This window comes from Passer domesticus, chromosome 3 (assembly GCF_036417665.1).
Source record: "Passer domesticus isolate bPasDom1 chromosome 3, bPasDom1.hap1, whole genome shotgun sequence".
In the NCBI taxonomy this organism is placed as follows: domain Eukaryota; kingdom Metazoa; phylum Chordata; class Aves; order Passeriformes; family Passeridae; genus Passer; species Passer domesticus.
In genome coordinates this window covers 32723431-32750947 of record NC_087476.1, presented here as the reverse complement: position 1 = coordinate 32750947, position 27517 = coordinate 32723431, and the positions used below count along the sequence as shown (strand labels likewise).

The window sequence follows — 27517 nt, the reverse complement described above, 5'->3', positions numbered from 1 at the left end:
CCTGTCCTTCTCACCGTCTCATTATTATTATTATTACTACTATTATTATTGTTATTATTATCTCTGTCTCCAGTGGAACCAATATATATTCTCTTTTTGTTTTAACAATTAGAAAAAGAATGATTGCAGACTCAATATTCATCTCTGTTAGAGTTGAAACACTGTGTATTATTTGCACAACAATGAAACAAGCAACAAAAGAAGGAAGGAAGGAAGGAAGGAAGGAAGGAAGGAAGGAAGGAAGGAAGGAAGGAAGGAAGGAAGGAAGGAAGGAAGGAAGGAAGGAAGGAAGGAAGGAAGGAAGGAAGGAAGGAAGGAAGGAAGGAAGGAAGGAAGGAAGGAAGGAAGGAAGGAAGGAAGGAAGGAAGGAAGGAAGGAAGGAAGAAAGAAAGAAAGAAAGAAAGAAAGAAAGAAAGAAAGAAAGAAAGAAAGAAAGAAAGAAAGAAAGAAAGACAAAAAAGGGCAAAGAAAAAGTAAGAAAAAGTTTTCAATTTTTACCCAGAAAAGCCTAAACGATTCCAAGGTCATGTCTTGATTATGAATTTATTGATCGGAAAGCAAATCTCTTTAGGTTTTTGTCAAATTGTTACATTAGAAAATGACACATTTTACACAATTTCAGTAAAGTGCCCAAGGCCAAAACCTGATTGAGGATACTGGTTTTATTCCCAGTAGAGGGCACTGGAGAACTAATTCCAACTCACTGTGCATTGCCAGGACATTATTGGAAGCATGAAGAGCTGGGCATTTCACATGTGTTCTAATAATCTGAATGCATATCAAACAAATGGGCTGTTAATAAACATCTGAACATTTTTTATCTATGTGCAATGTTACACTCTCTTTTACAAGATTTTAACTAAACTTGATGGGCTTGCAACTGCTGAGTACCATTTCTGTAATGAGTGCTAAACTACCTCTGCCTTTTTGTTTCTGCAGTGTTCTTTTCATCCAGCTTCAATAAAAATGTTTATCATGGAGTGACACTGTACAGGGAAGCATTAATTTAGTTATGCCTGCTTCACAGGGGACTTCAGCTTGTCTCTGGTTGTTAAATAAACCAATTTATATTGCTTTTCTGTAAAAATAATGGCCAAAAATTTTTTACTTGAAATTGTTAGGGGAAAATGTGCTACCTAAAATAATCAGAATATTAATTTTAATTTTGAACTGATTAAACGAATATACATTACAGAAAGTTTGTTCAGCAGCTTTTGGATAGTTTTGACACAAAATTCAAATTCTGGTCAAATTTAACTAAGATTTCAGATGAATCCTTCATTTTTCATTCTCTAGTGGAATTTGAGTATTAATTTGTTATTAGAAAGCACTGGGAACAAGGCTTTCTTCAAATTTTAAATGCTTATTTTCTGGATTGTTTGTGTTATGTCTCTTATGTAGCTAACTTTGAATAAAACATTTGGTGAACTCCTTCCTATTTGTGAAAGATGTATTTTGCAAGTTGGTTTTAGGCTAGACCTTCTTTCCCCACCCCATTGCTCCATAGAGGATTGAGTCTAGCCTTGTACGTGGAGTTGAAGATGAGATCCTTGTTTAGTCCACAGAGCTCCAGAGCAACAGAATAACAGCTACTGAGATGCACATTTAACTTATTTTGCCGACTAAAGATTGGTCTGGTTAAACATAAACAAGTTCCACTTGCTGACTGAAACAGAAGGTGGTCATTCAAGGTAAACACTATTTTTCCTCTACCCTTTTCCTTTTCCAAAGAATAGCTAACAAACATAATTAATTAGGCATTTCTTGCTTTGTAAAAGCAGATGATGCTGCAGGCATAAACAAGCTTCTCTTTTGATAGAGCTTTACTAGTTTGGAAACACTCTCTGTAGTTAGTGTGAGGAATGTCACTGCAACCAGCAGCACTGCTCATTTTTATTAAGACCAGTGCTTACATCTTACTGATTAAGTAATAATTTAACCAAAGAGGAGCTTGAGTTTCAAATGCAAATGGATCACAATGTGTCTTCCTCCTGCTTTCCTTCCACCTTCAGTTCCCCGTGCTCCCTCACCAGCTTCTCTTTGCTGCTGTTTTTCCACCTCTGTTCTTCTTCCCTCCATGCAGCCTGTCGCCACCACTCTGCTTTCAATGCTGGCATGTCTTAAGCAGCCTTCACCATCATACCTCTAGATCACTGATGCCAGTGAAGGTCCTCCTTGATCCAATTCCTCTTGTAATTTCTTCCTGTAAAATTGCTGTATTTTTCTCTGTTATTTCTCATCGATCCCATGATAACCCAGCCTACCCTGTGATCCTCTGTATTTCCCTTCTCCAGGGCTTCCCCATTCCCCTCCCCTGGCTTTTCCATGTTCCCACTAGAGTGTGAGACATTTCCCCGTTCCTCACTGAATGCTGTTGGCTGCTTTTGAAGAGGAGTTTGCTCTTGGTAATTTGTGACTCCAAGGAGAAGCTGCACATGTCCTTTGACCTGCCAGTCAGCTGCCTGCCTGTACAGCAGTGATGTACAGTTCTCAGCCTGCTGGCCAGGAAAACCTGTGTTCTGGCTGGAAACCTTGTGTTCCTGGTGCTCTGCCTTACTCCCGGACTGAGTGGACAGCATGCACATGCAAGCTTTTCCTTAGGACTTGCTTGGCAGCAAGAAGGGATAAATTCCAGAAGAAGGGTTTCACCAGAAAAATAGTATTTCAGTGCTTACCAGAGGTTTAGGAAGATTACACTAATATCCTGGTGATAAGTGAAATAATTGTATTCACTTGCAAATACAAGTCAAATGCCTTCACCACCAATATTTTTGTTATAGGATGGAAAACTTTAACCTGATTGATAGATAAATAGGCTGACAGCAAATTTGTGATGGTGTTACATTAACAGACATTTGACCCTTTCCCCATAGGGTTGTCCAGCTCCTGGTCTTTCCCCATCTGCAGTAACTCTTGGCTGCAGTCTACAGTTTTATATCTTGCTCCATAGGAAGGCTTCATTTAAAGTAAGCTAATATGTTGGTGTTCCTGCTCCCTGCTCCTTTACCTGTAGGCTGCCCTGCTGTAACCCCCTTTACTTTTGCCTTCTTCTGGCCTCTGAGCCTTGCTGTCAGCCTCTCTCCCCTAGTTGTTCCCAGTGTCCATGCTCATACCATCCCATACTCTGCCTGACAGCCTCTCCCATAGCTTCAATATCCATCCTTTATAGGCTGGACAGGATACACTTACAGCCAGCATTCCCATCTTTCTCCTGTGTCTCAGCTTATAACCCATGTGTCCCTCTTATGGGACCTATTGCTTTAAATCAGCGGGGATACAAGTTAGGGATGTTTGGACACCAGTAACAGGCTTTAGCAGGTCAAAGGCACCTGATATTTTCCCCACTTCACAATATGACCCTCTTTTGGGAGGAAAAAACAGCTCCTCAACAAAAAGTGAAGCAGAAGGAAATATGAAAGAACCTGGTCTGAGCTCACTATGCTCCAAAAACATACTGGGAATAGAAATTGCAAAATAGAGTGGGGTGTGGAAGACAGCTTATTTGGGACTAAAATCTGCTCCATCTGTATCTTCTGGAAAGGGAGCTGGGACAGCTCAATATTTTTGACAATTGATCCGACAAGGTCTGTAATTGATCAGCTTCTTCTATGTGATCTACCTTTGCATCAGGATGTTTTGTTACATAAGACCTGTATGTTCTGGCTGGTATTGTTCATTTGTGACCTTACAGTTTTATGTTTGCATTAATGCAGTAAAGCAAGCCCCAAGCAGTAATAAAGTTATGAGCATTCTCTAAAAACACTTTAAGGAATGAAATGGGAACTTTATTATTTCTGTTTTTTATTTTTCCTCTCAGGCTGTACTGTAGCAGAAAAATAAAAGTTTAGAGTGAGATGTAACTAAAGTTGGAAAAGGATAAGCATTTTGAATTATCTCTGTTGAACAACCCCATTTCAAAGAGACACCACCCTGCATTATTGTTCTCTCTCCAGTCCTAAGAGCTCTCTCTGGCATTTAAACAACAGATCAATCACTTCAGCACTTTAGCTCCAGGCTAAGAAATCCTCCCTGCAATATTACAGTGCAGGTAGGCTTTAAGCTTGATATTCTTTTCAGTGTAGTGATTGCAACTTGCAATTATAAATTTAATCTTGCCTTATGAAACTCTAAGATCTTATTCTGATGTGAAAGTCTAAATGCTAAAAATTTGCACTTTCTTATGAAATTCTTATGAAATACCTGAATTCATAAGCAATGCAGCTTTATTGATATGCAAAACCATTCTGATGAAACATGATTAATTTAGAGCTGGGAATGAATGACTTTCTGCAAAAAATAACATATGCAACACATGACCTTCCTTTACGTTCGTGGAATATAATTTTGAGCATATCCCAATTTCTTTCTCTTAATTTGTTATTCCAAACAGTTCCACTGTAAATTTAGTTCTGTTGATCTGCCTGGGATCTATGCCTAGGCCTGGCAGAGAGGCTGCAGCTGGGATATGCTGTTGACTTACAACCTAGGCTAGTGAACTGGATGGAACTTTCTCTCTTCTCATGAGATCAATGCAAGCACTTCCAGCAGGAGGGCTCACAGCTGCCAATCTACATCCTTGTTTGTTAACTGGTTGTGAAATGTATTGCTTTGGATTGCCCTACTAGGAACATAAATGTTTTTCATGTTCTGTTGCACTGGTGCTCCCCATGACTCCTGCAGGTTGCCAGTGTTCAGGGTTTGTGGGAAGCACTGCCTGAAAAGAGGAATTGCTCAACCCTCTTTCTTGAGAAAAAATATTCACCAGATCTCACCTGAACACAGAAGAAATAAAAGTGAAATAATTTGTTCATTCACAATTTCAAGCTTCTGTAGAGACAACACTGTATCAAAATCCTTATTTTCTTTGAGGACACTATTTCCTTTTCTTGTTATTTGGTGTTTTGTTTTGTTTTGTTTTTGTAAGTTTTCCTGTTGCTGTCTGTTTGCAGATGAACACACTGCTCTCTAACAGGACCCATCTCATGCAGCTCAATTTCTGAGCAGCCTTTTGCAGGCTTGTTTGGGACTGCCATCTCCTTCTGCAAGCAAAATAGCAACTTCTGTTCAATCCTGCATGAAGGAGCTGTCCAGCAGTTCTTTCACACTCCCCAAGGGAATAAAGGTAATGCTTCTGACAAATCAAAAATATTCAGACTTTGACCAGAACAAATTAATATAGTCTTTCCCAGCTAATTCATTCAATATTCAGATGCTGATATTAATTGCAACTATTAGAGAAGATGTAATGTTGTTGTTGTGATTCTGAATAAAAGAAAAAAACTTCAAAGCAAATAAAAGCAATGAAAACAAATATTTTGAAAATCTAAAGCACATTCACCTGTCAATAAAGCTTAAAATTCAGCCTAGTTTGATGCAATCCAAACTATCCACATAGTGTGGCTATGCCCTGCAGAAGGTATTTCTGCAATCCATTTTGACCAGTGTTGATTAAAGACAACAGCAGAATGCTTAGGAAACTGTAAAAACCTGATTTGGAGCATTTTGTCTTAATATGTCTAATTTAGGAGAAAATTGATATTTTTAGAGAAAGGAATAAAAAAATAGTTGCAAGAATAGTCAAGGAGTCAAGTTAAATTGATTGTTTTTCTCCTGCTTTCATCAGCCAGCTCCTCTGGAGTTTGAAAGATTCACTGCAGTATCTGCACTTCCTGAAGCTTACTTTTCTGCATATTTATGGTCGTGCTTTTGATAATGGAATCTTACAGAATGTTTTTTGAGTAACACACAAAGAAGGTGCTATAATCTCAAAGTAGCAGTATTTTACAGGCTAAAGCTGGAAGGAATTCCACAGACTTGAGCAATATATTGGAATTATCTTTTCTGCAAACTGTCCAGTTTGTGTAAACTTCACATTTTACTCTGATGTCATGGGAGAATGCTTTATCCTAGCTTTGAGAAAAAGTGTTCAAGAAGAAATATAATCCCACCTATCCTAGGTGAGTATGCATGTATCTTCCATCAAGAGCTTCTTCTACAGTCAGTGACTAATAAGCATAACCTAAGCTATACAATAGAGAGGCTTGAACTGTAAACAAAGAAACTGCAGATTAGAATTGAAAAAAAACCCAAATAAAATCCCATTTCAACATTGTTTCATGTCTGTCATACTTTTTCAAGGCAGTTTCAAAGGTTGTGTTAATCAGGCATTCATGGAAATCAGGGAGGAAGGGAAAGAGCTGTGGTTTGTGTTGTAGTTCAAGGATTCTAATCTGATAAATTTTCCACGTAAGCTTTGCAAGATTTTCTTTCTTTGTGTCTCAATTACCATTTGAATGACTCCATGTCTTGTATACTATCATGGTAAAGATTTAATAAATAGAAAGACATTGTAAGCATCTGTTCCATTATAAATATTATATAGATGAAATCACCTAATAACTCTCTTCCAGATAGCAGCTGGTGTACTGTGAAAATCAAGCCTTGGACTACAAAGTGCTATAAAGGTAGAGCTATTCCAACTTTTTTTTTCTTTTTTCTTTTTCCTTTTTTTTTTTTTTTTTTTGAGAACTTTGGCTTCCTCTCCATTTACCCAGGAAGATGGATTAATTTCTATGTGATCTATCTTATTTGTCTTCAGTTATTACTACTGGAAGTCTTGGGCAGGAAGTTGAAAACTTGGATCTGAATTCTCACACCAGTTGCTTTGTCTCAGTTCTTTTGTCTGTATTTTTTGTTTTGCTGATTTTTTGCCTGTGAAGGTTTTCAGCAATGAACACATCAGATTCTGAGTTCTAAGAGGGAGCATAAAATAGTGTATATACTTTAAGCTGCAGGGGATATCTATGTGATATCTATGTAATCTATGCTAATTAAAGATTATTATAGTTAGTGCATTCATGAAGCAGCACAGACTTAATTTAAGGAGCAGATGGGCTAAGTGGCATGTCCACAAAAATGATTCCAGCAGTGGAAAATGAGCTGTAGCCCCTGGAAGGTACACGTATACAACCATGTGAGAGGAAAAAGGTCAGGTAAGTCTTAAGGGGACTTTCCCTTTTGTTTAAAGTCAGAAACCTTTTCCCAAAGTGTTTAGATTTAGAGGCTGATAATGCTGGGATGAAACAGAAATATGGTACAATTTTCCCAAGAGATCTCTTCTTCTCCTCATGCAAGCTAAATATAGCCCTACTTGGGGAAAAAAGGCTGTGCTGTAAAAGACAGATTACAATTGCTGCTTCCTATATTTTCACTGGTGTCTTGATGCTGTCTAAAACTTAATGAAATTTATTTTGGCAAATGTGTCAAAGGATTTTGAGTTGGCTGAGCCCACAACTTGCTGTGGCCATATGAGGGACAACGAATCAAGAGGCAAGGATAAGACACCCAGGTCTCTCAGGAGACAAAATTATTTTTGAAGCTCATAATGCTGCACATGTGACAGAAAACCAGTGGGAATGAGATAGACAGCATTGCATGAGGGCCATTTCAGTACAAGCTGCATCCACAGCACCACTGGTTGGGAAGGGAAGACAGCAACATGGCTTTGTGTTCCAAGGTCTTTGTCAATCTGCATCAGCAAATTACCTTCACACCAAGATATAAAAATCTCCTGTAAATCTGCCATTAATCTTTGCTGACCTTATTTTTTAAAACCAAGTTGATTATATCTGGTATTAATTTAACTATAGGGTGCTGAAAGTAGACATAAAAATATATGGAAATAACCTCAAGTAACTTATAGACCTAAAACTTCACATGTTTTATTCTGATATCTCAAGAGATCTTAACAAAATAAAATTTCTGCTTGTGGAATCAGCTTGGATGAGACATAAAGCAAAGTCTGAAGATTTTTATGTTATGGAAATTTACAGCAAGCCCCAAAACATGGATCAGGGCTGGAAGAAGGTGAGGGATTCAGGTGATAATAATATTGGTTGTTACAATGTTCTCTGGTTCAGCCTGCAAGAATGGAAAATTTTCAACATGTGTCACACTGGGTAAGGCCAGTGTGTTTGTTACCTTTTTTCCTACACTTTTCACTGAAAAGGCCTGCTGAAACCAGACAGCTAATGAAATTATCATTAAAAACATAGGGTAAAATTTCAAATTAGGAAAAGACAAAAAGTGCATGGATACTTTTCAAGTTCAGCTAGGCCTGCTGATCTGCATGCTGTAGCTTTTGAGGCTGAATGAGATGCATCTGACCAGGCTCAAATGAATTTAAGTGGCATTACCTGTGCCCATGTGTGTATGTACTCACACATGTATTTGGGACTGATCAGGGACCAGAATTAACAGATACCACAGAAGAAGGAAAAGTGCTGAAGGTAGGAAATAGTGACATATTGAGGATGGGCTGGTGGTGATAGTATCTAAAAACAAATAAGGAAGAGAAAAAATATTCTGGGTATTTAAAATTAAAATATCCAATATTTATATTGACTTGATTGCTCCTTACAGAGATGTCTAGTTTGTGGCAATTCTATTTTTGATTGCTACTTCTGTCTTCTGAGGGCATTAATATGGTGCAACTACCTTTATCAAAAGGCCATTAGACAAAGACAAACCACAAAAAAAGAGGCATTTTTAAACAATTTATAAACTAATAAGATAATTAAGGCAAGAAGATTCCACTGAAGGGCCAACATTTGTCAACATCTTCCGATCCATGTATTTCAGATGCTGCAGGATAAGGACTGTCAGTAAGTACTGACATTAAAAATAATGACCACTGTAAAGTGATTTTCTGTTTCACTTGACTCTATAAGGCCAGTAACGTGTTGCTAATGAAGCACCCAGGGTGCACAGCCTTTTCTGAGATTCTGAGAAATGTACAGCAAATGTCTTTGGCAACACTCTGTGGCCTTAACTGGAATGTCTATGCTATTATAGTTTTATAACTAAATCATAATATTATTTAAACATAATTTTTCTGTATCTAATTATTTATTATCTCTAGTGGTAGACACAGAGACTGGTGAGCTAGATTATAGTAACATTTCAGAGTAATAGAAGAAATAAAAATAGTTCTAATTAGACAGTCAGTAAAGTGGGAATGGACAGACAATGATGGGTTATTATTCTCTAGTTTAATCAGACAGCCAGAGAACTGGTGTGTAAGAGGAATTTGCACTCAAGAAAGTCCTTTGGCCAATTGAGTCAAGTGTTGACAATGAGGAGAAATTGTCAATTTTCTTGAGCATTTTTGCACTACCAATAAAAAAATACACTAGCTCATAATCTCTTTGAAGTCACATAATTTCTTTGATGTCTTAAAGATCTAAACATAAAACAACACACTTTCAAGACAATATTAGTAGAGGCAGTAACATAAAATCTTCTATTTAATTGGAGGCCTTCAGTGGCAAGTATGGAAAAATGCTCACCTGATATAGGCCGAACACAGTTTCAAAGTTTAACAAATTAGCATAATTCCAAGAATCCCCAGTTAAAAGCAGAGGTGATGAGGTAATTCTCCCCCTTGTTTCAACCCTTTTCTGGAGCCCCCCTTTTGCTAGTGGTTTATGAGAATGTGTCTTGGAAGAGTGCCTTGTCCTTAGTTCCCAAAGGAAACACGATGAGATAGGGGCCTTTAGCAATGTGCTTTGTCTTTCTGTCTAACAGAGTGGGTAAAATGCTAGCTACAAATCTATGTAATTATACCATAATAAGCTAGAGAGATACAAGTATATGTAAAGAATACTTAAAAGCAAAAATCAGTTTGGCATCAATGGGAAGACTTGGGAGTTTCATAAAAGTTAATGTAAATATTTTCTTTGTCTTAAGATCCTATCAAACCAAAAGTAATTTAATATCTATGGACTGTTCCTCTGAATGTTCACTGGCTTTCCTTCCACTGTATGTCATTTTTTTCTGTCACATGAGAAAATTTGAAAGGACACTCCTTCTATGGCAGTCACCTGACTCTACTTCCAGATAAACTTGTGTATAATACTAGATTTTTGCTGTGGCCTACTTGGTACTTGCTGTTTTCCAAATCTGAAGAGGACAAAAGAGAATTATGTCTGAAACTTGCTTGCCTCATGTGAGTGAGCAGAGCTTCTTACCACTTCAAACCACATCCATGGCCCAGCTTTATTCCTGCGCCAATTTTCAGGTCAAATATTACACAGTGATCCTCTAATATAATGAAAGATTAAACCAGATGGCATTGCAAACTCAGTGTAATTTAGGTGCTACATTACACAGTATCTATCACATGATAAGCAAGACCCATTTGCATATTGAGAGTCTTGATAGCTCTACACAGAGCTAAAATGAACTGGATAATTCATCATCATTTTTTTATCAGCACACAGTGAGGTGCAGGCTAATGCAGCCCCAGTGTATACCTGCTGCTCAGGCAAACAAAGGCAGACCCGCAGCTCAATAGCAGCTCCTGAGCACTGGCATTTTCAGGCTGTGTGCCAGGGCACAGCAGGCATGGTGGCTTCTGTCATGGTTTAATAACAGCCAGAAACTAAGTACCACACAAACACTCCTCACTGCCTCTCCCCACTAAGTGGGAGGGGAAGGAGAATTGGAAAAAAATGTAAAACCCATGGGTTGAGACAAGGACAGTTTGATAACTGAAATAATGTGAAATATAACACTAATTAATAGTAATGAAAAGGCAGATAAAAATGTAGAGAGGATAAAACCCAAGAAAGAAAAGTGCTGCACAAAACAATTGCTCACCACCTGCTGACTAATGTGCAGTCCCTGAGCAGCAATTGGCTCCTCACAGCATATCAACTCCCCCAGTTTATATACTGGGCATGATGCTCTCTGGTACGTAATTTCCCCAGGGTGTGCTGTGTAGGGCAGGGCAATTCCTGACTTTTAGATGTGCTGAAATCCATTGGGATGTCTTCTCTTTGTCACATGGGGTGCCTGGGCACCTTGCCATAACACATGATAAAGCAAGGTACCTGAAAACAGCCAGCATGCTGAGTTGAGAGTCTCCTTGGTTAGCCAACAAAAAGCCCTGGGTGCAGTGGATGGGAAATATTTGCATCTCTCTGTGCTTTGTAACCTGAAACCCTTGCCAGAGTGGGTCACCCAAATGAGAGCTTTCTGAAAATTGGTGGTCCTCCTCCTCATTTCCTTTCATGAGAATCATTAGGTGTTTGCTCTGAAAGCCAGGCTTAGGACCTTCTAGATGACCCTGGTAGACACCAGACTAGTAAGTATTTTTGTAAGTATTGCTGTTCTCCATCTTGTCAGGTGATGGCATTTCATTTTCCACTTAATTTGCTGTGGGCTAAAGAGATTCCCGGGGTTGCTGGAGAGAAGATGTCAGCTCGTTTGGAGGAGAATGGTTGCTTTCATGTCGTACAGCATACGTACAGGGTGAAAGTGCTAGGAGTCAATGTGGGCTAAAGAGATGCCTACTGGTCTCTGTACTTCATGGCACTAGAAGTAGTATAATCCCCTAAAGGTAAAAAAAATTAAATGCCATTTGAAATCTTCATATGTTTTTTTTTCATGCCTGATGTTTGAAGATATGTGTCAAGTCCAAGAATACCCTCTCTGAAGGACATCCTCAGGGTATCTGGATATCCTCAGGTACCAAAGTCCTGTAGAGATCGAATCTCTTCAGCTGACACCACAGTGGCTGCTTTCCCCTCTTGTTGTGGTTTGCAAATTAAATTCCCAGAAGAAAAATTCAGAGGCAGAGAAGGGCAGCTTGGCAGCTGACAGAGAGGGCATCTGAAAGCACATGGTGAGTTCCACTGAGGGCAGCTCTGAGAGACAAAATCTTCTCTGAAAGGAGAAGAGATAGGAAGTGTGGAAAAAAGAATAATTATGCAGCTTAGAAAGAGGGTGTTGAACATATTAGTCATTCACTCCTAGAGGAGGTACTGGAGTTTGAAGGGAAATTGAACTCCCTTTCCAGTGATATAAATTAGTATAGATATACTCAACTTCATTAGGGACACCAAAAGAGGTTAACTGTAGGCTGACTTTCAGACAAGGATCACAGACAAGCTTTCTTTATTCAATATTGAGGCTAATCTGGCCAAAGACAGCTTTTCTCATGTGACTACAAGGAGGGAAATTAGTAACTCCCACAGTTTAACTCACCTGGGAATAGCAAGAAGATCATGCTGACTGAAACTCTAGCTGAGCTAAGTAGCACAAATGAATTTTTCCTGCATATCTCAATGAGTTTGTGAGAAATCTGCAAAACTGAGAGCTTTCAACCCATGTCTGTTAACTAATGTGGTTTGGGCTAGCCTTGTTGCTACCTCAGCTTGGGCCTGGTGGCCTTATGGAGGTTCTGGGGTTGGGCCTTGCCAGTGAAACCCTCCTGCCCCCACTGTCATTACTGCTCCTTGTTGGGCAGCTGGCCTGCACTGACTGTCTGTGGTAGCTAATGGGGTCTGATGGTGGTGAAAGAGCTCCCAAGGCACATCACAGTGGTTGTGGTGAGGTCTCTGAAACTAGTGGGCAATGCAGTAAATGTGTGTGAAATAGCCACCAGCCATTCCAAGGTCAGAACTGCTAGGGAGAGCTGATGACTAATGTAATTTGGTTCTGTTTTCTGTTTGCTAATTATCTGATTCCTTTTAATTTATTCCTTATGCATTGAATAATTTCTACAAGTTCTTAGTCTATAGCTTGCACAAGAATTTGCTGTTTCAGCAAACACTCCTCCATAAACCTGCAGGCTGAACAGACATAGAAAACAAAGATAAAGAGAGTGAAAATACCAGAAGAGGATAAAAACTATTTTTCTCATGGTATTTGTATTTGTTTCAGCCTCCCAGGCTAATCTATGAGGAAGCAACATAGGATCTTGACTGGTGGGAGAGCAGCACCGAGCTGCTTGCAGGGCTGCTGGGGAGACTTTGTTGCTGCAGCCCAACCCAGGCTGTGATCTTCTGGAACAGCATAAAAGCTACCCTCTGTGTGAATGGGGTCAACAGACTGCTGAATATTAAGAAAAGAATGGCCCCTCAATTTCTTCTGGTCTTTACTGTGTCATTACTGTGGATTCATCTCTGGTGTGGTCACATTTGAGTGATCTGCTGGTTCTGTCACACAAGCAGCACCTGAAATTCCTCACTTGAGTTCAGTATCATGACTGTCTCATTCTGAGCAGCTCATGCTGGGCATGCCCATGTGCCTCTCCTCTGCAGGGCTCTGCAAAAGGCTGCACAAATTTGACTATATTGCAAGATGCTTTTTTCCCTCCTCCCTTTGCATTTGCTCACTCTGTTATCGAGCTTCACTGCTCAGGCACTAAACAATCACTAAGTATTCAGCACCAGCCCTTGGTTTCTGCACTTCCAGCACATAACTACCTGTGGGATCAAGCCCTAATTGAACGAGTATTTAGGCATGACTTCTTGGTGATTGCTTTTCAGGACCTTATCCTAAGCCCCTTCAGAAGACAAAGGCAGCTGAGGGCGTTAAGGCTCAAAGATGGTGCTTGATGTCTCATAAATTTGGATCTTGCAGTGACTAAGCTTTCTGAGAGTTATGTTTAAATCAAGCAACAAAATCAGCCTGGAAGTTAAACAGTGTTTAAGTCTCTGCTCCTATATCTGAGGAGGCTAAAGAACTCAGCCAAGAAGTATTTTAAAATGAATCTAACTAGTTTCTGCACACAGTAGGAGATGAGATATAAGGAATGCATTTTGGAGAGGATGTTTACCATATTTTCACACTTACAGCTAGCAGGATAGCTGGAAGTAAAAATACTCACTTTTTCATCCATTCAAGTTATAAATGAGTGTGGCTTATACAAAGGGAATCAGCTGAAGCATCATCTCTTCTCCCTTAGCTCCCCAGGGCGCCTCTATATCATATTGTCTGCCTTCCCTGTCATTTGCTTCCATTTCTTATTCTAATCTTTACTATTCCTTACCCTATTACCCTCTAGCCCTGATTTTGTGTGCATATGCAGGCTGTGAGTCCTATGTATAAATACCAATTTACAGTACCTGGATGATGTAAAATGTGTACAAGGCAAAATGGTAGAGAAGGTGAACAGTGCTAGGTGCTTAACGTACAGGAGCAGACTGGTGTATGCAGATTGGAGGTTAATATTACTTCTCACAACTGACTATAAACTACTGGTATTTACTGCAGCTACAGGGTTTTAAAAACATAATTAAAGATTAACGAACCTTAACAAGATCCCTGCCTGCCAGAGGAATGTTAATAGAAATGCAAAATCCTGTGCAGTGGTGTAGCTTAGGCAACCTTACTGCCATTAACAAAGCTGAAATGTTGGAAGTACTGAGGATGGTGGCACGTTTGATGCCAGAAGTTAGTCATTTCTGTTCCTTCTGTTTGTGCTTCTTGGTCCATTTAGGTGTAGACAGTTTGGACAGAACAGAATGGTGTTATTTATTGTGTCTCATCTACTTGTTTCTAAGAACAATTTGGCTGGACACATGCAATAGTGTATGCACACTCTAAACCAAAAACAATATTAGCTGGTATTCTGCCCAGTCTCTCTTTGCTCTCTGCTAATGAATGGCATAAAGTTATGTTTCACCCAGCTCCTGACTATTCTACAGCAAAGAGAATGGCCTTCCCAGAAATGTGAATAAATGAATTGTAGCCAAGATGGAAAGAGATTTCTGTTACAGTCACAGAAAAGTATTTTAAAAGTGAAATTCTGTTATAGGCCCATGACAACATTCATTTTCCCACAAAACCCATGATTCCTTTTCTGCTTCACTTAATGCATGTTATAAAACACAGCTTTATGAGCTAACTTTTAAAATCAGCAAAAATCTGTGACTGCATTTTAAGCCAAGCTTTCGGTTTTACTGAGTGGTGCAGTTACCTCTGCCTCCAACAGCAAACCTTTTCCACAATGTCTAGTGCTGAAAGTATGCATATGAGGAGTGGGAGACAGAGCTTCTTCAGCTGAGGCTTTTTGACCATTTTCCATATCTTCTGTGGGATCAAATTTTTTGAAGAGCATCTTGACTTTTTCACTTCCAAATTGACAGCTGTGTAAAGAAGGAAAAAGGAGAGAGCAGAAAGAGATAAGCAAAAGAAAGGTATAAAGGATATAGATATACACCTGCATTATCCTGAAGAATATTAATTAAATGTGCTTTTCTGCTTTCTGTATTTTTCCTGACCAGTGAAAATTCCTATCAGTTCTATACATTATGCCCCTCTTCCCTGCTGTCTGGAGCAGAAAGTGGCTCTTGATTGGCAATTCTTCTCCCATGATTTGCCAAGGGATAAATCTGACAGTTTTTATGTAATCAGAATATACCTGGATTTCTTTTCACTGTGGTTGTCTTATCATCTTACCATGACTCTTCAGATTTTGCTAACCCATTTTTTTCTATAGTGATGAAGTATATGGAAAATCATATTTATTGCTTGTTTATTGGAATATAAATAAACATATATGTTCATATATGTTGGACAATTTGTATGAGCAAGTGCTGGTGAAACATTTGGGGAGCCTGTAGGGCTGTTTGCAACTCTGGACATAATTATCTGCTGTGTAACTGCTTTTACTATGTCCAGTTCTGGTGCCCCCAACATAAAAAAGACATGGAACTGTCGGAGCCAGTCCAGAGGAGGTCCATGAAGTTCATAAGATGAGTAAAGCACTTCCCCTAGGAAGACAGGCTGTGAAAGTTGGGACTGTTCACCTGGAGAAGAGAAGGTTGTGTGCAGATCTCACAGCAACCTTCCAGTACCTGAAGGGGGCCTGCAGGGAAGCCAGAGAGGGACCCTTTGTCAGGATCTGCAGTGATAGGGCAAGGCGTAATTGGTACAGAGTGAAAGAGGGGAAATTTAGGTTAGATATTATGTAGAAATTTTTCACTCTTAGGGTGTGAGACACTGGAACAGGTTGCCCAGAGAAGTAGAGGGTGCCCCAACACTGGTGATGTTTAAGGCCAGGCTGGGTAAGGCCTTGAGAAATCTGGTCTAGTGGGAGATGCCCCTGCCCATGGCAAGGGAGACTGGGACTAGATGATCTTTAAGGTCCCTTCCAACCCCTTAACATTCTATGATTCTATGATTATTTCTCCAAGGGACAGAGAAGGGTTGCCATATGCAGCTGATCTGAAATGAGTATAAAATATAAGGTATCACTTCTATCACTACCACACCTGGGAGGTCCAATCCAGCATCTCTAACTCAGCGCATGTACAGAGGTTGCTCTGAAGTGCAGGACAAATAAAAGTAGTGGGAGTGTTCACAGGAGGGGACTGCTGGTGACATTACTGTCAGGAAGGCAGGCTTTGGTCTCTTATGGCAGCAGCCCAAATGTTGTTCAAGATCCCTGTGGTGTTGTGGCAGAAGAGGGTATCTGTGCAGTGGTATGGCATGGCTGACTTGGGCACTCTGCCTAGTCAAACAAGCACTGGGTGTACATATTTCTTCCTCTCTTCGTCCTGTTCCAGTGCCAGGGCACATTACGCCTGTAGGCTCCAGGGAAATGGCACAGTCTTCCTACCCATTGCCGTAGTGCCAGCTTTGGGGAAAATTTTTTTTTTCTTTTTTGTTCCCATCAGCTGATGGAAGGCTGCTGCTGTCCATGCTCTTTGCCTTTCACTCCTTGTCTCCCCTTACATGCCAACTATGATTTTCCACTTTTTGTTTTTTGTGCATATGAAAACCATTTTCTTTTCCCTCAGACAGAGCGGAGCAGATACAGCAATTTAGCTCTACCTTAGCTTTGTGCTCCTCAAGTGTCTATGTTCTGAAAACTCTCCTTTAGAGTATTGTGATTTGAAATGATGGTCAAACAATGGCACTTTTCAATTTAAACCATAGCCATTGTATATAGAACATCTGGGGTCTCCCATTGAAAAGCTGTTCCTCATAGTTGCACTTCATTATGTCAATGTATTGGTTTTATTTTTTTTTTTTTTATGGCCTGAGCATTTTAAAGGGGAATTTGCAACTTAAACAACTGGTTTGTACTAAATGTAGAGAAGCAAGGCCAGCTTTCCAGCTACTATGACTGAGTTTTGCAGGTTGGCACTGTCTGGAGCAATCTCTCAAAAAGACACCTAACTCCTACCCAACTGATGTACCAGTGTGTCACTTTACAATTATAGATTGTAATTATTTTCAGATTTTTCGGTTTGTCTTAGAATATTCCAATATTCTATTTAATTCTCTACTCTTAACTCAGCTCTGTGTTGTCATCTTGCAGTTACATTATTGAGAAAGGATACCTGGTCTTTGACCCACTTCTTAGATATACAACATTTTTTACAGCTACCCCTCTGGTGAGTTACTTCATCCCTAGGCTTAGGTTGAAACCTTTTCTATGGCTGCTCCTGAAATAAAAGCATTGTATGTGTGAAAATGTTTAAAGAGCAGAAGGTAGGATGTTCCCAGGTCAAATTTTTATTTTTTTTTTCACACTTGAATCACATTCTATTATTCTTTATTAAAGTCCTTTAAATTCTTTTATTCTTTAATAAAATCCCAAAGGAATAAAGATTTGATGCTCATAGTATTCTTTCAGTAGGTTTTCTTCAGCCAGGCTTATAAACTCCAAGAAGTGAAAAGCTTTGACAAGGCAAGGGAAAGAGCGAGTCTTTTCAGCTTTAGCAGGTCTATTTGCTTGATCTTTCTCTTACACAAATGGTTACTGTTAATTAATTTATTTTATAAGAAAACAATTAATATTTCTACCAAACCTCTGTGTAGGATGAAATTCCTGTGCACAATGTACCTGCTACTAAAGGATATGATTACTCTCTACCTAGAATTTAGACCTAGTGTGTGTGCTCAAAGATCTCTTCAGTTCTTGGTTTTCATATAAGTTGGTATAAAGTTAGGTAAATTATCTTGAGAAGGAATTCTACTTCTCAGAGTAGAATTTTTCCCTGTGATTTTAACTTCAACATGCTGGACAGAAATATTATTAAGCTATGTTAAATGAATTGCAGGTAGCAGAAGGAAATGGTGAAAGGAATTAATTCCCAGAAAGCCCAGTGACAAAATTCACTAAGGATTTTGAGTGTTACAGAAACAAAATTTTTTAAAAGGACTTAATTCAGTGCACTTGACTGAAATGTATTGAAAACGTGGTGAAGTTTTGCATGGAAAACTGAAGAAGGATTGAAGTGATTAGGATAATACATTTTCCTCATTCACAGAGACTGTGCTCTTGATGGGGTTTCACCAGCTGAAGGGGTTAACACAGTCTGTGGTGCTCTCTGGTTACTTGTTTGTGCGGGTAGTCTCACTGCCACATCTTCTTCCCAGTTCTATCTCTCCCAGCACAATACCAGTTTGCTTCTACCTGTCAAAGTATGGCTGTGCTTTTGGGCACTTTTCTGCAAGGTGGGAAGAGGCTGTCATGAATCCAGCGAGAGCCAAATGTGGCAGAAGTCTGGGTGGACTGACTATCCTCCTCCCTGCCACGTGACACAGTGTGGTCTGCTTTCTGAATTTTATGTGGATGATAAAAGTCTTCTGGAAAGTTCCCAGGAAATGGAGTAAGTTGCTTTTAGCTTTTCTTTTAATGTGGGATTTCTGAAGATGATTTCAAACCTATTAAAACTTGGATCTTTAATAAGCTTAACATAAAATACTGAAGCTTATTAATCTTCTCAGTGTCTGTGCTGAATAAAATAGAAAAGAAATGCATTATACTGATAGGATCTAGCTTTTTTTTTTTTTTACTCAGAGAGAACATTAACCTTGTGGTAACTGTTATGTCTTTGAGCAGGCCAAATGAAAAAAAACACCAACAACAATGTAATTGCAAACAAATTAGTATCTTCTAGGTAAAAGAAAACAGCAGTTAAAGAAATACACTATTAATATCTCAGCCATTGACTATCTACACATATTGACTCCAAGCTTACTACAAACTATTTCTATGTAGCCTTTGGCTGACAATTTGCCATATGTTCTGGGGGAGTTTTAGCAATTGATTGCATGTTGCACAAATGCAGGATGCATTGCGTGTCCCAGATGCAGGATGTACAGGAACTCTTGGCTAAACTTAGTAAGGAGTAGAATTTAGTCTTTAAGGTCTCTGTGCATTTTCTGGTAATTAATCATGATTTTAAATCTCTGTGGGAATTTCACAGCAATTAATCATGGTGAGACAAACATCTCATTGACAGCCTCCCTGCTTCTGAGGAGCAAGTTACCCTCAGTCATTACATGATCTGTCTCATGTTTAGGTGGTGTAAAATGGCTCTGTGAATCTGAAACAGACTTGAGCAGCAGGGAGCAGTAGTGTGACATATAGAACAAAAAGTGTACTGCAGTATTCAGAGACTAAAATAAATACATTACAGTGACCTTACAGCTGGAAAAATTTGGTAGCTAAAGTGTGTTTGAAGGGAGACAAGTTGGAGTGTTAATTCACTGGATGATTCTGAAGACAGTCCAAGTATTATAGATGACACTGCTGCAGCTGGACTCCTGGGGTACACTCAAGTCTTTACCTTTGCCTACCATATAATATCCCTAATAAGGAAAAAAAGCTGAAGACAAAGAAGAGGACCATATTCATTTATTCAGATTAGCCAGCAAAATGACAAGTATGTCCTGATGCCAAAATGAAGCTATGTAACCTATCTCCTGAGAGCAGGCATATGCAGGGGAGGTGGTGGAGCATTGAACCATGTGGAAAATGATGGGCAAAACAAGAAGCTGTGACTTGCTGTGAAATTGTCACCTTGTGAGTCCTTCTTGACTGCAGTGCTCTGGTTAGTGACCCACGTTTCAATGCTTAGCTGCTTTGCTGGGCCTGGTATCAGCCCTCCCAGGCCACCAAACAAGAGCATGAACCCAAAGTCAGACTGTGGTGAAATGCTCTAGAGACAAGTGACACCTGGCACTGGGCATGGAGGGCCTTGAAGGGAAAGAGAGGTCTATGGTTATGGGTCCCAGTGTGAATTAAGGGCTCTGCAGTCCACACACTGCTCTCTGCTACAGGCAGGAGACAAGAGATAAGCAGTGCTTGAGGAAGCACAGGAAAACAGCCCAAGTACTGGCACCTGGAAGATATCTGAGCTGATTTTTATGTATTTTGATTTAAGGAGAGAGATGTTATTACCTGCTGGTGAATGTACAAAATGTTTTTCCCCTGTTACTTAAGACAATCACAAAATTCTCAGTCCAAGACAAGCAAGACCAAGCACTGAAAAGATTGACATTTCTTCTTCCTTTCCTCCCTCTCCATTCTCCTTTTTTTCCTCTCTCTCTTCTTTCATGCCATCCTCTTCCCCCTTTCTTCCATATCACTGGTCCTCTGGGACCTTCCATTGTTTCAGAAGCACCCTCAATAAGAAACATTGCGCCATTTTTCTGGATGCTGCATTGTTTGTCTCTTTCCTTATCATCTCCAGATCACTGACTATTCCTGAAGGCCAAAAGCTCATATAACAATGCACAGCACTAAGTCTTCCTGCCAAAACACCCTTTATACATTAAAAATACTGTCATTGTCCTTTATAATTTTTTACAACATTCATGTCATTAAGTCAAGCACCATATTTGGGCACCTAGAGATCAGATGCTCAGGGTGAGCAACAGTAGCAGCTCAGTAGGAAATCAGTGGCATTTTTCAGTGCTTGATATGATAATCTGCAAAATTTTCATGCTTTTCAGAGACAGACTGGGAGCATGATCAAGAATAGAGGGAGCACAATCAAGTATAAAATCCTTCTCCTCGGAGCTGGAACAGGCTCCCCAGGGAATTGATCAGAGCACCAAGCCTGTTCAAGGAGTGCTTGATGATCCTGATAGGTCATTTCCACCCAGCATATTCTAGGAATCTATAATGAAAACCATGAGATTTATATTTAGACAAACACTAGAAAGAGTATGGAAGGAAACTGGTAAGTAGTCTAGAGGAAGGAAAGTAATTTGGTATTGAGGGAACAGTGCTACCTGCTGGGATTGATTGTAAGTTGGCCAGAACAAAATTGGCTTTACTACTCTGAGCTTAACTAAAGCAGAAAGACCATGGTAAAGTTACTGTACTGCTGTTGTTTCTAGAGAAATTGCCTGAAGATAAGCTCTCAGATCCTGTAAGGTCTCCTACAAGCATAGTAGCTTGGCTGGATGGAGCCACTGTTACACAGCACTACCCCCATCATGCCTGGGATAGCTGGTCAGTTCCCTGAACCATTCCAGAAAGCAGATTGGACTGAACTTTGATGTAGAGCAAGCCTTTGCCTTTTTTGGGCTCATCTCATTCCTGATCTCCAGGACTGTCTTTATTTGACTGAATGCACTATAGCTGTCATCTCTGAAAAATGGTTATTTTTTTTTGTTATGAGTGTCTCTTTCTACCTCTTAGGGAGGCTTTTTGTGCAGTGGAAGCCATTATTACAAATGTGTAAAATTGCCACATATATTTCTAAGGTAGCTAATATGAATCTGTATATTAGCTGGTATGTGTATGACACAATAAGTTTTAAAACAGCAATGCACTGACAAGGAATTAAATAAATTAAGGCTCTTGGTTACCGCAGTTTACAAGTCAAGTTATCTTCACCAAGTTGCTTTTATTGCTATGTGTCAGAACCTACAAATCAGTTTGGAGATAAGTTTGTAGGTGTGGGGGAAAGAGACAGGATCAGTGTGGAAATGCTCATGAATTGTCCTGCTAACCAGTGGTCACTTTCCCAGTTCAGGTGATGTGAAACCTCCTGTCCCAAGCAGGACTGTGTCTTGAAAAAGTGAATCTCAGTTGTCATGATGCCCTCTTGAAGATAGTCATAAGGAAAATGTGAGGTGGAGGTGTAGCATAAGCTCTGTTCAAAAGAATTAGTCTAATTACTCTTCAGTTCCCAGACACAAACATCCTCGAATTGTGTCCCAGTCAGTTCACTTCTCTTGCATACCAAGTACAGCAAAGTGGAGAGGCATTTAGCACACAGCTCAGAGGAGCTGTTCCAGTAACAGAAATGCAGTTGATCCCTTCACAGAGAAATGTTTATAAAAAGTTGCCAAAGGCAGAAAAATTGAATTAATCTAATAAATCAAAGACTTGCATTTGGAGAATGGCAATGCTGAGATTGCACATGTAAGTAGGGAAAGTGTGAACACAGAAACTCATTAACTTTGCCCAACTTAAAAGGAGGGTCAATTAGTGGACAAAATAATGAACAGGTGGCTGTTCTGAACAATCACAATTTGATTTGGATACAAGTCAGGTATGAAGCTAAGACAAGTGAGTATCACAGTTGCGCCTGGGACTCTAGAGCCTACTATATTAATACCACTGTGCCATTATCATTCTGACTCTCACAGATGTCATGGCCTGACAGTCCAAAAGGGAGAAAGCAGAGGACACTAGGATCTCTGTCAGGTTAATCTGGCTGCCAGATACCTTTTGAAAGTTACAAGTTCTACAGCTAAACTAATAAATTACCTTTTTTTAAAAAAAAAAAAACAGGCTTCCCTATTCTCTTCTTATTTCTCCCTTTCTTTTTGCCCTCTGTTTAAGGAGTCTTTGCTTTAGCTAGTTGAGTCCAAGTCTTTTGAACACCTCCAAAATAACAGCTAAAAGAAGTATCTTACACAGATTACCACTGGCATTGGATTGGCAGTTTTTGAGGTGGCTAAGAGAAACAAGTGCTGTGTCTAAGTTTTTCTAACAATGAAAGTACAAGTAAAACTCAAAAACTAAAGCCAGGCTTTTGATTTTTACCGTGGTTTCTTTACCTCTGTTGTATATGCTTTACTTGTTTGTCTTCAAAAAACAGAATCAGGTCACCATTATGCCTCCAGACCATCTCAATAAGCTTCCTGCTTTTTCAAAATCTTGCCAGAATGTTCTTAAAATGTCACACAATTTGTAGAAATGTTAATGTATGCATTCATAGAATCCCTCAGTGATGATATATTTGTGTTGGCTAAGATTTAATGAAACAACTGATTTACTTCTCCAAGCTGCATACTAACACCAGAGATGACAGGTTTTACCTCTGCATTTTAGGAACCCTTTAAAAAAACAAATGGAAAAGTAAAAATTTCAGTTACCTCTCATTTCAAAATAATAAGGACTGAATTGCAGTAGCTGGTAATTTCTATTGCTGTTATAGTAAGCCAGGGGAGTTTTCTTTCTCTAAATTCCTTTAAAATCACATGTTCAGGTGCTGAACAAACACAGTGATTAATATAAATAGAATGTGGTATGGTCTTCCAGACCAAAAAGTCTGTTTTATACTTTGCTGACTTTTACTCATTTGGTAAGAGTTGTCCAACCAATTTCCTGTTAAACTTCTCCATACTCAGTACACATCCATCAAAACAAATTGTTTACCGATTAAGTTTGCACAAGGCAGGGCAGACAGAAAGATTCCTCAATAAATGCTTAGACAGATTTCCTCAAGGTCAAAGGATGCTACATATAAAAGATTATTGAAATAAAAATTGAAGGAAACCTGTTGTAGGAACTTCTTTGTGTGAACTATGAAGAAAATTTACAATGCAATCATATCAGCTTCTCTAAGTAATATCTGTCTTTTTTCTTGGTATGGCTGCCACATTTTGTTAGCACTCAAATAACAAAAAACAACAAAGAGGCATCATAAATACTCCAAGCTATTGTAGAGTTGTGATAACAGGAACTGAAATTCAGATATTGCAACTGGTAGTGTCTGCTGTACCTATAAGTCATGTACATTCCTCAATGACCTCACAGAGACTGAATGAGCTCATCTCAGGCATTGCCATTTGATGCTGTGAGCTGACCCACTTCAAAGCTCTTCTTCAGAGCTGAAGGTGTGTAGGAGCCAGGTACCATAATGTCAGAACAAGTAGTTAGGGATACCATGATCAGCTAGCAGAAAAGTTTAGCAGAGCCAACGAAAGGTTTTTCTGCCATGTGGTACATTATATCTTTTTAGTCCTCAGCAAAAAATCTACTTAATTTCCTTTAATTCTGCATAAACAGGTTTCTTGCAGAGGGCCTACTGAAATGAAAATGGCTCTGACCAGAGAAGTGGAACATCACTTCTCAGTTAACTCTAAGAGGTGTTCAGGTCCTTGTTCCATTGAAATGGGAACATTGGTTACTCCCATAGCTTTCCATGACAGCCCATGCTAGGTTAATGCCTGCAGCCCTTCATGGTTTATTGCCTTAAAGGCATTGTCATCCAGCATACTGACCAGATTTTACACTAAAAATCTGGGTGGGCCATATGTTGGTCCCTCTCAGAGTGGAAATTTTAGTTTCCAGTGATGTTGAGGTATTACTAGTAGCAATTTCTGATTATCTTTATCAATTGAATGTTTGTATATGCTACAGCAATTAAGGAAGGTTACCAAAACTTCAGAGGAGAAATATACGTTCAGTACCTGCAGACTAAGGTGTACACACCTTATAGAGAACAGGGTTATCTATCATCAGTGACTTTAATTGCACAATACTCTTAGACAAATGAGATATAGGTCTAATTACTGTCATTTAGACCTTTCACTTTTTAACATTAGCCTTAATTCATTCTCAAGACTACGAGATGTCAATATTTTAAGGTCCTTTCATATTACTTTTTTGCCTCTGGAGACTGAAATTTTCTGCATGTTTATACCACAAAAGGGAAAACAGACTTTTCTGGCTTTCTGAAATGACATTTCCTTGTTTCCTATTATCTCTGTGAAATCATCTTCTGTAACACTCTGTCCCTTGTATCATTCATCTCAGGACTCTGTTTCCCTTATCATTAATCTGAATAGTGTACCTGTTTCTAAGTTAATACAGTCTCCCAAAAAAAGGGTACATTCAGATCCATTGCATGCTCAGCATCTTGGAAGATTGCCTTTATGCTGAAAGGAGAATTTAGACCTTTCTAGAGTGAAAAGAGACCTATCCATCTGAGAAATTCTAAGGTGGATGTGCTAAATTTTGTTGGCATTCCCCTTTTCTGGGACAAGTCAAGGTTTGGAACACGTCATTGATTTATTGCTTTCATTAACGTGATGGAACACAAAAAGTAGAGTGCTGCTATTGAGTTTGCTGCACCTGTCCTGTACTGCAATACTCAACCATTATCAGATGTAATTAGCAAGTTGAGGCGATATATTAGTCCACCACAAATGCTTTTTAAAAGGAGGATATTATTTTGAGTGCTTTATGACTGTCCTGAAGAGTCTAAAAGCTTTTAAAAGCAGTTAAAGATGTTCACGCTAGAAGGGCTCTTCTCTTATGGATGGAGAATTGCTATTAGCAAAGTAGTGACGTGGGAAACCAAAAGGCATACATTTAAAAATGTTGATACCAACAATATAGGAAGAAACTTCTGGTAGCATCATTCATCCACAGAACCCCCACACATTACAGCTTGCACAGGAAGATCAATATCATGGCAAAAGTTGATGGAGGGCTGAGCCCTAAACAATCTGGAATTTTGGATCTAATGTAAAACTGAGTACTGAAGAAAAGAGAGAGTCAGGGTGGATGGAGCATGAACACATGAGATCTTCTGCTTTGTGCATGCAACAGAGAAAAGGGGTTTTTCTCTAATTTTTGGAAGGTGCTGAGGCACAAAACAAGGACTGAGGAAAGCTATGAGAGCTCCTCACAGAGGTATCTAATTTGACAACTTGTGGTTAGAAAAAGTAGATCTAGGTACAAGTCTGAAAGTAGCCCAAGATGATCTGTCACCCACAGTCTTGGGCCTGATTCATGTGTTTTTGTGCATGATCTCAGCAGAAAATTTACCTGTACAGAACAGCTTGCAGTACTCTCAAAATAGAGAATGCAAACACCAAGGGGTTTTTTGTGTTTCATCTCCTATATATTGTAGTCTCAGATCCTATTGTACTCATCTTCTGTAGAAAATATGACTGCATTTTTTGATCAGTCATGAAAAAGGATTTTCTGATAATTTAAGAACTTTTGTTTTCCCTTCCAGTGCTAAGAAAAGACAGAATGTATGAAAACACTGTACAATGTAAGAGATAAACACTGAAGGGAGCAAATCCTTGCTCAGTTTCCCCAGTTCTTAACCACTGTTATCTCACTCTCCACCTTACAGACCTCATCAGGGTGCTGAGGAATTACTGTCTGCCCTACAGTACTCTTTTGGGCTAAGGTAAGGAGTAAAGAGGCAGAGAAAGTCTCAACATTTACACTAACATCTACTAGCTGACAGTTGACCAAATTAAAAGTCAGGACAATGAGCATGTTTTTTCTTGTAGTTGGATCAAATATCTGCTGGAGCAATCGATGAGATGTTGTAATGACTTCCTTTTCCTTGGAATGTTTTTGAAATAAGGTAGTTGTCTGAGGAGATGCTCCACTGCTGCTGGGTTTGAGCCAGCACCCAGTGTCTTTTGCTTGCTAGACAGAAGAGAGGAATATGTTCATGCCTTGGATTCTGATAAAATTTAATAGCCATTTTAGATTTAAAATATACAAACGTTGTAACACAAGTATACTAATATTTAAATATCAGCCTATTCTGTCTAGCTTAAATATTGATGGCCAGCACCAGCTAAATATTGGCATGGCACAGGGCTCAGAGCAAAGGAACCTGTGCTTTGTGCTTGGATCTCTTGTTCACACTCATACTATAATGGAAATTTCTCTCTCAGTATTTGTTTGCAATATTGTGCTGAGGAGAAATGTTCTAAAGAATATTACTTTGTCCTTTCTTTTCATAAATTTTTTTTCATCCTGATTGATAGCTTATTGTTTCGATAGCACAGAGTGGAGGAGCTGGTACAAGAATTCTTCTGAAGGCAAAAACCAAGAGGTGATTTTGTGTGTGTAAAGTACTCTGATAGTGGAGTGACAAACACAGCAAGAAGGCCAGCCCTGAAGAGAATTTAATTTATTATGGAAAATAACTGGCAAAGCTGCAACAAGCCAATGCTTGGCTGTGTGGTATAAGTGAAATTATAATAGTTGTCATTTATATACTCTGACTTGAAAACAGGCTGTTTTCAGGTTGATATTGTGTGTTTTCCATACAAGATTACTTTTTCCCTCTGCATACCACCTCCCTGGAATCAATCAAACAGATTACTCCAAAGTGACCTTGTTGTAATGGTATGTATATTAAATTTATACATAGCTTCAAATAAAGTGCAAGTTTGCATTATTGAATATATGAATAGGGAAAGCAGTAACAATATTAATTTTATTTCATATTATGCCTTCTATATGTAGTTAAAAGATAGCAAGATTTACAACCATTTCAAGGGAAGTTAGTGTAGTTTGATATAACATTCTCAGCATTTCATTTCTTTTTCTTATTTTTAATCTGTAGTATAGTAATAGAGAAATAAGAGAGCAAATTTCATAGGCTATTGTAATACAGACCTCAGGGCCCTGGCTGCCTTGTGGGGGCTGAGAGTGAAAGCAGGACTGGACAAAGCCAGTAATGGGGTCATCCCAGGACCCATTGTCCCCCAGGCTGGCCTGCCATGGTGGCACTGGGAGGTCCAACACATGGGTGTGCACTGGAGGCAGTGGGGGCTGCAGCCACAGCAACCCTGCGGGCTCCCCGTGTCCCCTGAGAGGGGTCTTTCTCCTGGCTGTGCTGGCCCTGAGCCCTGGCAGCTGAAGCCTGGGAGAATGCTCTCGGCACCTTTTCAACAGCAAGGAGAGGTGGGCAAAACAGAG

At 39.3% G+C, this 27517-nt stretch overlaps 3 long non-coding RNA genes across 4 annotated transcripts; all 3 read left to right on the top strand.

Annotated features, from left to right (window-relative positions):
• Positions 1-3923: 3923 nt before the first annotated feature.
• Positions 3924-5896, top strand: LOC135298000 (uncharacterized). Its single transcript, XR_010359958.1, has 3 exons — positions 3924-4048; positions 4950-5122; positions 5788-5896. It is a non-coding gene; the product is annotated as an uncharacterized LOC135298000 (long non-coding RNA).
• A 2320-nt stretch (positions 5897-8216) lies between these two features.
• Positions 8217-15255, top strand: LOC135297999 (uncharacterized). 2 transcript variants are annotated; one of them, XR_010359957.1, is made up of 3 exons: positions 8217-8288; positions 11078-11158; positions 12727-15255. It is a non-coding gene; the product is annotated as an uncharacterized LOC135297999 (long non-coding RNA). The 2 variants fall into 2 exon arrangements; XR_010359956.1 differs by having other exon boundaries at positions 8223-8288; positions 11078-11146.
• An 8388-nt stretch (positions 15256-23643) lies between these two features.
• LOC135297998 (uncharacterized) lies at positions 23644-26894 on the top strand. The gene is made up of 3 exons (XR_010359955.1): positions 23644-23670; positions 25926-25982; positions 26594-26894. It is a non-coding gene; the product is annotated as an uncharacterized LOC135297998 (long non-coding RNA).
• Positions 26895-27517: the final 623 nt, after the last annotated feature.